Here is a 10,040-nt window from a genome sequence, read left to right as displayed (position 1 = left end):
ACAGTAGAGGCAGCTGAGGGAGGGAGACGGTAGGTGCCCCCCCAGCCTTCGAATGGGCAGACCTTGGTGCAGCCCCCTAAATCTGTGAGGGTCCAAAAGGGTGCTGCCCCTGGCATCCATTTTGGGGATGCCCCAGGGGTCTCCCGTGCCGGGCACCTCGGGCCAAGGGTGAGCAGATTCCAGGCAGAGCTCTCAGAAAGGGGATGTGGTGCGGGATAGCACCGAATTCAGCCAGGTCGGCTCCAGATGCGCGGCGCTGGCGGACCGAGCCCCGCTGGGGGACGGGGCCGGCGGAGCTCCCTCCCTTCCGCGGGGCTGGAGCCGGCCCCTGGGCAGCGCCCCCAGCTCCTCCCCGCTCTGTAGGGCCGGTCCGAGCCCCTCCTCCCGTTTCCGCTGGCAGGAGCTGGAGCCGTGTCCTGCCGTGCCTGTGCAGCTCCCTCAGGACTCGGCCCTATCCGGCTCGGCTCGGCCCGGCCCGGCCCGGCCCAGCCCAGCCCGGCCCAGCCCAGCCCAACGCGGTCCAGGGACGTGCGGGTGAGCCCCGGCGGCGCGGGGTGCAGGGAGCCGGAGGGAAAAGTTGCGGGCGCTTCCCGGCCTTGGGGGTGGGAAGAAGCGGGGCGGCGGGGGAGAAGCCGGTCGCGGGGGGTGCTGTGCGGTGCCGGAGTTCCGGCCTGGCGTTTAGAGGCGCTGGGGAGCGGCAGGGACGCAGCGGGCGGGTGGGGGCCGCCAGAGGGGTGAGGGTGGTTCGCAGGGGTAGGGAGCTGCGTGCTGAAAACAGTGACACCGACCCACCTCCCAGCGTCTGTGTGATTTCTTTTGCGGAAGCAGGAAAGTTAATGTAGAGGGACAAGACGAGCCCAGTGGCTTCTGTGTACACGGTCCTGATCTTAGCCAGGGAACTTGTAGTGCCCATCTTTCACCGGAGCAGATGGCTTCAGCCAGAGAGTTCTCCCTGCCACGGGGGGAAATATGCCTACAGCAGTGCTGCCCTGTATGAGGAGGGGAGGCGTGCTTTCTCTTCCCCTTGTACAGCCCCTAAGGCTGCAGCACGATGTGAAGATGCCGACCCGAGCTGAGCCTTGGGTCGGTGGGAGCAGGGAGAAGTCCCTGCAGGAGGCAGAGCACAGGTGAGATTGCCCGAGAGGTGAGATAGCACGGGGGGGGAAGCCCATGTTGCTGGAGGGAGAATACAGTTCAGGGAGAAAGCCGTGGCTGCTGGATGAGCTGACAGCTCTCAGAAGCTGCCATTGAGGTGCTTCCTGCCTCCCCCCTTTGTATGCAGAACTTGGCTCTAGCTTTGTCTTTTCCTGTTCAAGCTTTTGGAAACTTTTCTCCATGAACCTTGGGTGTTTACCTGTCACCCTGCTTCTGATGTGGGCTGGGAGCTCCGTGACCTCTGCCTCTCTTGAAAAGACCGTCAGATCAGGAGATTTCAGATGGGCAGAGAGGAGGACCTGTGGTATGGAGATGCTTTGTTGGGGAAAAACTAGAGTGCAAGGGTAAATAAAGCTGTATTTCCTTACTTAGTACTACTATCAACTCTTGTTCTGCTTTTACACTGTATAGTTTTGTGGTTTGAACAACAGAGCTGGGAATGTGAACATCTGAATTTCTTGCCTGACTGCACTGAACTTATTTTAAGACTTTTGGTGGGTCACTTGGGATTTGACTGGAAAAAGTTAGGTATTCTCCAGAAGAACCATGAAAGACAAATTGTGCAGCTTGTTTGTGCTGTAATTCCGATGGACTTAAACTTTACCTTCGCCATGTAGATGCAAACATTTGGCATATTATTGTAGCCAGTTCTACTATTGTTAGTAGCAGGTGCTATAGGTAGTTTTAAAGTATAATAATTACTGAAGAAGTGAATTAATATGACTTATGTCAGCACAGAATATGGGCCAATCTTAGAACTTAAAGTATTTAAAATGATTTCAAAAGATAATTTATCAATGTGGTATGTGTGTGGCTGATAACATCAAGGAAGTCACTTTTCATGCTTCTATGCCATTCGTTTCCATTTTGCATTTTACTGAGCTCCAGAAATGAAAACTGATGAAGCTAATATAGCTTCTGTCTCCAGATCTTTTCCTTTCCTTCTTTATTTTTAGACCGGTGCTGTTCATGTTGCAAATCCTCCAGACAAGGCCTTTTTTTCTAATGGGGCTGGAGAACTTTTGGCAAATTTCGTTTGGGGCACCTCTACTTTCTTTAAAACTGAATAATTCTAATTAATAAAATTGCATGAGAAGACTTCAGGGTCAGAATATAACTAAGGTAGCATCACTTGCATTATTCAGACAAAGCTCAGATGTGCAAGCGATCCTATTAATATCTCTTGAGGAGGGTAAAAGGGTAATTGTGAATGTTGATGTTATCTTAGATATCATGATTATTTTACCAGAAGATATTGATTAGAGATGTGTATTTCCAGTTCATAGTACTCAATGAGACAGATGCTGGGGATGGGATGGCAGACACTGCCAACCAAGAGTCTTGATTACCAGGCATGGTTGTGGTAATGAGGTAGGTCCGAGGTCAAGTTGGGAAGTGAATTTGCAGGTCAGGTTAAGGCCCAGTGATAGTAACCAGGGTCAGACACAGTCCAGTTATCATGGGGCAGGTCCATAGTGATGCGGCAGGTCTGAGGTCAAGCTAGGAAGTCGGTCTGTGGGTCAGAGTGTGGATCAAGTGGGTCCATGGCCAGACAAAGGCACAGCTGTGACAAAGCTGGATACAGACACACCTACAACATAGCTCAGGCAGGGCTATGAAGACCCAGAGGCTGAGCTGAAATGGATCCCATAGACCATTTGGCATAGCGGTTGTGGAGGCACTAGGTAAGGCTGATTCAGGTCTTTAAAGGCCTTTCAGTACTCTCAGGGCCCTAATACAGTACGAGGACCTGAGACTGAGAAATGGGCTTGTTCAGCCTTGAGAAGAGAATGCTTTGATGAAACCTAATAGTAGCCTTCCAGTACTTAAGAGAGAGTACTTATCAAGAAGACAGAACTACAGTCTTCTCAGCAGTGCATGATGGTATGATGAGAGACAACAAACATGTTGAAACAAGTCGTACAAGACAGATATAACAAAAAACTTTTCCGCTGTGAAGACAGTCAAGTGTTAGAACAAGTTGTGCAATGTCTGTCCTCACAGGCTTTTAAGACCTGAGTGGATAAAGCCCTGTACTGACTTATAGCGGACCATGTGTTGAGCATCATTTGGACTAGATGACCTCCTCATGTTTTCTCCAACGTGAGTTTCTGATCTTAACATAAAGCAGCTGTTAGTTCTGGGAAGGAAGGAGGTATTTGTATGTGAGACTATGGCAGTATTTGTAAGCACCAAAGATAAAGAATCATAGAACGGTTTGGGTTGGAAAGGACCTTAAAGATCATCTAATTTGACCCCCCCATGCCACACCTCCCACTAGACCAGGTTGCTCAAAGCCCCATCCAACCTGGCCTTGAACACTTCCAGGGATGGGACATCCACAGCTTCTCTGGGCAACCTGTCCCAGTGCCTCACCATCCTCACAGAAAAGAGTTTCTTCCTTAGATCTAATCAAAATCTACCTTCTTTTAGTTCAAAGCCTTGTCCTCAAAGCCTCCACGTCCTGTCAAAATACTCCCTGTTCCTCTCCTACCTTCTTGTAGGTATTGGAAGGCTGCTATAAGGTCTCCCCAGAACCTTCATTTCTCTACACTGAACAACCCCAACTCCCTTAGCCTGTCTTCATAGGAGAGGTATTCTAGCCCTTTGATCATCCTCATGTCCCTCCTCTGGACTCACTCTAATAGGTCCATATCCTTCTTTTGTTGGGGTCCCCAGAGCTGAACGCATGACTCCTGGTAGGGTCTCACGACAGCAGAGGGGGAGATTCACCTTCCTCAACCTGCTGGCCGTGCTTCTTTTGATGCAGCCCAGGATACGGTTTGCTTTCTGGGCTGCAAGCACACATTGCTGGCTCACGCTGAGCTTCTCGTCAACCAATACCCCCCAGTCCTTCTTATCAGTGCTGCTTTCAATCCAGCCTGTTTTTGTGCTTTGGATTGCCCTGGTTTCAGTGCAGGACCTTGCAGTTGGCCTTGTTGAATGTCATGAGGTTCTCACAGGCCCGCCTCTCAAGTCTGTCCAGGTCCCTCTGGATGACATCCATTCTCTCCAGCATGTAGACCACACCATGCAGCTTGGTGTCATCTGCAGACTTATCAAATACGATGAATAGTGATCCTTGAATAGTTGATGAATAGTGATCCCAGCTTCCCTGGGCCCCTCTTCCCTCCAGGGCTTTGTCCCATGGTACTCTACCAAGCAGATCACCAAAGAGACCAAAGTCTGCTCTCCCAAAGTCCAGTGTCGCAAGTTCCCTGTGCACCCTCCTTGCTGCTGTCAGGATCCTAAACTGCACCATTTCATGGTCACTGCAGCCAAGGCTGCCCTTGAGTTTCACATTCCTCACCAGCCCCTCCTTTTTGGTGAGAATGAGGTCCAGCATAGCCACTCTCCTCGTTGGCTTCTCTATGAGGAGAAAGAGAAAAAGCTTTTAGGATGGTGATATGTTGCTAAAAAACTTAATAAAGGAATTAAAAAAAAAAGTTAAACATTTTCCTCACTATGCTGAAGGCTTATGCTGGAAAGGTGTGTGTGTAATAGGGTTAAAGAATCTTTCTCTTTGAAAAAATTGCTTTCCTTTTGTGATTCCCAATGTCCAAAATGGCTTCTTTGCTTGTCATTACTTTAAGATACCTTTGGGAGATGGTCAAGCCCTGTTCTTTCAGAGTTCATGTAGGAAGTGTGATGACAGTACATCATGCTGCCAAGATTGGGAAAAGACAGCGCATGATCAGGGAAAATTTCCTGTCTGAGGACTGCCTTCTTTGACTCTAGAAAATGGAATAAATATGTCAGGATCAGCAGAGAACTTCCCCATTTGTGGGGTGGTTGTTATGGATCTTAGGGCAGAATCAGTCCTGGCAGGGCCAGCTTAGTGATACCCAGAGAATGTGAATGGGTCAGAGATGGGTCTTTGCCATTTCCACTCTGTGTAGTGGTGCAATTCTGATAAAGTAGGGAAGTGCCAATGGACTGCCTTCTCTTTCCTTACTATAATGCATGCTAGAACTTCATTGTGAATACAAATGATCACTGGGAAGCTGTAAAATTCTGTGTACTTTTGCTCACGTGTAACAAGATCCTCTGTTGGAGACGAACTATCACTCATGCATTCTGTCCTACCTCTCCCTCTCTCCAAGTCTCTTAAAATTGTCTTCCAGAAGCTGTTTCTGCTGCTTCTTGCAGTCTATCTCAGGTGAATCTTTCATTGCTGGATATAAATGCTATGTTTCCTGGGGAAAAAAAAAAAAAAAACAAAAAACCAAACATCACCTCAGTTGCATGGCTTACTTTCTTTGATTGAATAACATGCTTTCTGTCCTGTGTTTGTAATGATGCAGGAGACTATTCTTTGTTAAAGATGTTAGATGCTTTCCTTACTGCACAGGTGTTTGTGAGAAAGTCATGATGTATTTCTTGAGAAGTTGTCTATTAGTTATCTATTGCTACATTTGAAGGCATTGTTCTTAAACTGGCTTTTAACCCCTTTCTCACTTTTCCATCTCAGCCTGCTTTCAAAAACACTTCCTCTTCACGCTCTATTAAACTGCTTGTTACATTATTCCAAGCACTTCCAGTCCTTGCTGTCCAAAATAAACCTTTAGAGATAGAGTTGGCAGCATAGGGCATGGTCATGGGGCAAACCCCGCTGCCTTTGCCCTGACTGCGAAGTTAACCAGGATGCATCTAACCTCTATGCTTCGTACAGAAGAAAGGATAGTTAGGAAATAAGGCATCCCCAGGAGGCAAAGAACTGCATTTTCATGGCTGTTAAACTGCCTGCTGAGGACGTGTAAAAAATCGTATTGTTAAAGAGCTTTTAAGATTGAGAGTATAAAACAGGTAAGCATATTCTAGGGATAGCTCCAAGGAGATGAGGCAGACTAAATCATAAGCATATGCTCCAATAAATACTTAAATGGACAAAGGTATTCATTAAGCGTAGTGTTTCTTTGCAGTGATATGAATATGATTTTGTGATAACACTGAAGTGATAACATTATTTTAAAAGATTTGAAGTTTGAATCATAGAACCATAGAATATCCCGAGTTGGAGGGGACCCACAAGGATCATCCAGTCCAACTCTGGTACCACACAGGTCTACCCAAAAATTCAGACCATATGACTAAGAGCACAGTCCAAATACTTCTTAAACTCTGACAGGATTGGTGCCGTGACTACTTCCCTGGGGAGCCTGTTCCAGTGCATGACGACCCACTCAGTGAAGAACCTCTTCCTGAGATTCAGCCTGAACCTCCCCTGCTGCAGCTTGACTCCATTCCCTCGGGTCCTATCACTGATCACTAAAGAGAATAGAGCGGCGCCTTTCCCTCCACTCCCCGTTGTGAGGAAGCTGTAGACCGCGATGAGGTCTCCTCTCAGCCTCCTCTTTTCCAGGCTGAACAGGCCAAGTGACCTCAGCCGCTCCTCATACGTCTTTCCCTCTAGGCCCTTCACCATCTTAGTAGCTCTAAGTTTGCATTGATCTTTATTTCAAAATGTACAACGGGAAAGTTTTTAAGTTCTTTTGAAGGTTTTTCCCTTTGCTGTCAGAGTTCTCCATTATAATACAAACTCCGTTGTGCTACTCTAATGCCTGATATTTCTGAAGGTGGAAGTGACTAATAGCTAGGGTGTTTATTTCCATGATCCCTGTTGTAAAAAAAAGGAAGCACATCACATTAACTAGTGAAAAGCTGTTTGTATTTCTGAGGCCAAGTTACTGCATGTCTCTAGAATCCGCTGAACTGCATGAACTGATCTTTAGTTTCTATACTGATGTTAAAACGGAACTGTCTTTGCCGTGGACAGTCTTTACTGATTTGCGATTGCTTGGACTGATCTGTGTATTCTCATAAAAAGGATATGATGGCTTCCGTGAACCTCATGCAGTCATAGGACCATGAGAGTGGTGTTATCCTTATGTGGTGTGTCTGGGGAGAAAACAGAACTAGACTGGAGAAGAAACCCAAGGGGGGGAGTAAGTAAGAAGTCAGTAGGCTAAGGGAGAGGAAATCTGCAGCTGTCCATGGGGAGGAAGGACTGAAAAGAAAGGATGAGGTGGTACTGAAAAGAGAGGAACAGAAGAAAAGCTGAAATACCACACCCAGTGGGTTTGAAAGGGCTTTAGCTCAAAAGCTTGTAACTCTGTGCTAGAAAGCTGCTGATCAACTCAAATCATAGAGAGTAGAGGTCTTTGTGGATCTTGTGGTGTCATTCAGGTTTACTCCTAATTAAAGTCATTTGACCTGAAAGACTGAGGGAGGAAGCGCTTGAAGCTGAAGGAATCCTGAATTTAGGAGACTGGTGGGAAGGACTCAGGAAAAATAACGTGACAAAGCTAGGTAAGTATTTTCTGATTGGTAGAATTTTCATAGAATCACAGAATGGTTAAGGCTGGAAGGGACCTCTGGAGATCATCTAATCCAGCCCCCTTGCTTAAGCAGGATCACATAGAGCACATTGCACAGGATTACGAGCAGGTGAGTTTTGAATATCTTCAGAGAAGGAGACTCCACAACATCTCTGGGCAGCCTGTTCCAGTGATCTGTCACACCCACAGTAAAAAATATATTTTACTATATATTACCTCATATTCAGATGCAGTCTGTCCCTTCATCCAGGTCATAAACGAATAAATTGAATAGTACTGGACCCAGTACTGACCCCTGAGAGACACTGCTAGCCACAGGCCTCCAACTAGACTCCATGCCACTGATCACAACTCTCTGAGATCTGCCATCCAGCCAGTTCTCAATTCACCTCACTGTTCACTCATCTATCCCATGCTTCCTGAGCTTACCTATGAGGATGTTGTGGGAGACAGTGTCAGAAGCCTTGCTGAAGTCAAGGTTGACAACATCCATTGCTTTCCCCCCATCTACCCAACCAGTCATTCCATCACAGAAGGCTATCAGATTGGTTAAGCATGATTTTGCGTTGGTGAATCCATGCTGGCTAAGTCTGATCACCTTCTTCTCCTCCACATGCTTGGAGATGACCTCCAGGATGAGTTATTCCATCACCTTTCTATGGGTGGAGGTGAGGCTGACTGGCCTGCAGTTTCCTGGGTCCTCCTTCTTGACCTTTTTGAAGACCGGAGTGACACTTGTCGTTCTTCCAGTCCTCAGGCCCCTTCCTCCTGATCTCCATGACCTTTCAAAGATGATGGAGAGTGGTCTAGCAGTAACATCCTCCAGCTCTCTCAGCACTCATGGTGCATCCCATCTGGGCCCATGGATTTGTGGGTTTCAGGTTTGCCTAAATGATCTCTAACCTGATCCTCCTCGACCAAGGGAAAGTCTTCCTTTCTCCAGGTTTTCTCTCTTTTCTCTAGGGTCTGGGATTCCTGTGGGACTGGTCTTAGCAGTGAAGACTGAAGCAAAGAAGGCTTTCGGTAGCTCTTCCTTCTCTGTATCCTTTGTCACAAGGGCACCTACCCCATTCAGCAGTGGACCCACATTTTTCCTAGTCCTCCTTTTGCTACTGATGAGTTTGAAGAAGCCCTTCATGTTGTTCTTGATATCCCTTCCTAGATTTAAATCGAATTGGGCAATAGCCTTCCTTGTTGCATCCCTGCATGTTCTGACGACGTTCCTATATTCCTCCCATGTGGCTTGTCCCTTTTTCCACATTCCGTATACTTCCTTCTTCTGTTTGAGTTTTGCCAGGAACTGCTTGCTCATCCATGCAGGTCTCCTGCCCCCTTTGCTTTTATCTGTTTTCAGGGATTGCACTGCTCTGTATAACTTCTACACAATCATAATGAATTTCTAAATGAATATATCTACAGAGGGGCAAAGACTGAGGGACAGCCTTGTATACTATTACTAATCCAAATTCCTAGTCTTTTGCAATTTGGTAGTGAATGTGGCTTATGACAGTATGGTGATGAACAGTGTTTTCTGTGGTGATTGCAGCTGTACTCAGAATGCATGTTAAGCATAGGCAAGGAGATTTTCTATTTGGGTTTGCTCATTACTATAGGTTTAATAATTCACAAAAGTTTCTGAAAGCTTATTTTCTTTTCTCTGTGTCTGTTGCTGTTTTTTTATCCATTAACTCCAGTTGCAGTTCAGTGGGAGGTGGTTCTTCACAGTGTTCAGCTTTGTTTTGAATCATTCTATAATTTCTCAAATGTGTACTTATCCCCAAATCAGCTTTGGATTGCACTTTATGTTAAGAATCTAGCCTTATGTGAACGAAGGTTGTTGCCTTGCTTTGTTTGAAGAAAGCGCAGCTGAGGTTATGAAGGATCAAAGGCAACATCCTAAGAATGTATAGCATAGTTTCCTCATTGATTTGAGGATGATGTACAGACTATTGTTTGTATATATTTATATACACACGGGGAAAATACTGTCATTGAAATGGAATAATGGCTCTGATAATAGAAAAGACCTGTACTAACAAGCTGTCCAGAGCTTGTCTTCTTGTCAAGTAAAACTAAATGGTTGGCTTAAATGCCTGTAAAAGAAACTTTCCAAATATAAATTGCTTAAAGTAATTCTTTCTTACAGCAGAATACTTGGTATTCTGTACAGTGCTGCTGTACAAAGTTTTGCCAGGTAATGGTGTCTCTGAGTGCTAAAAAGTCTCTTGCTGATCTGTTTCCCAGCAGTGGAGAATGTGACAGAACAGGTGAGAATCCTGCGTTTCATAGTACTTGTGATGCTTGATAGCAGCAGAGGCAGCTAGAGAGAGCATATAAATTGCATAGATACCTATTGCCTAGCTATTTGGTATTGTAAAAGATGAACGGCAAAGGGGAAGAATTGCAGCTCTGGAAAAATTTGCAACTTACTCCCCTCAGAACCACTTGAGATGGAAGAGAGGCTGGATCTTATACTGTGAAGCTCTTCCTGTTTTAGGCGGTTAACAGGGAAGGAAAAGGACAGTATTTAGAATCATAGAATCGTAG

General features: G+C 46.1%; 1 protein-coding gene across 2 annotated transcripts in view; it reads left to right on the top strand.

Annotated features, from left to right (window-relative positions):
* Nucleotides 1–366: 366 nt before the first annotated feature.
* Nucleotides 367–10,040, top strand: part of TSPAN9 (tetraspanin 9) — a 187,093-nt gene continuing 177,419 nt past the window's right edge. Inside the window, exon 1 of one of the 2 annotated variants that reach the window (XM_083825057.1) lies at nucleotides 367–534. The gene's annotated coding sequence lies outside the window, so the exon portion shown is untranslated. The remainder of the gene's footprint in view (nucleotides 535–10,040) is intronic. The other variant, XM_083825058.1, reaches the window with a different exon arrangement.

This window comes from Anser anser, assembly GCF_964211835.1.
Source record: "Anser anser genome assembly, chromosome: 1".
Classification (NCBI taxonomy): Eukaryota; Metazoa; Chordata; class Aves; order Anseriformes; family Anatidae; genus Anser; species Anser anser.
This window is presented reverse-complemented; position numbering and strand designations above follow the sequence as displayed.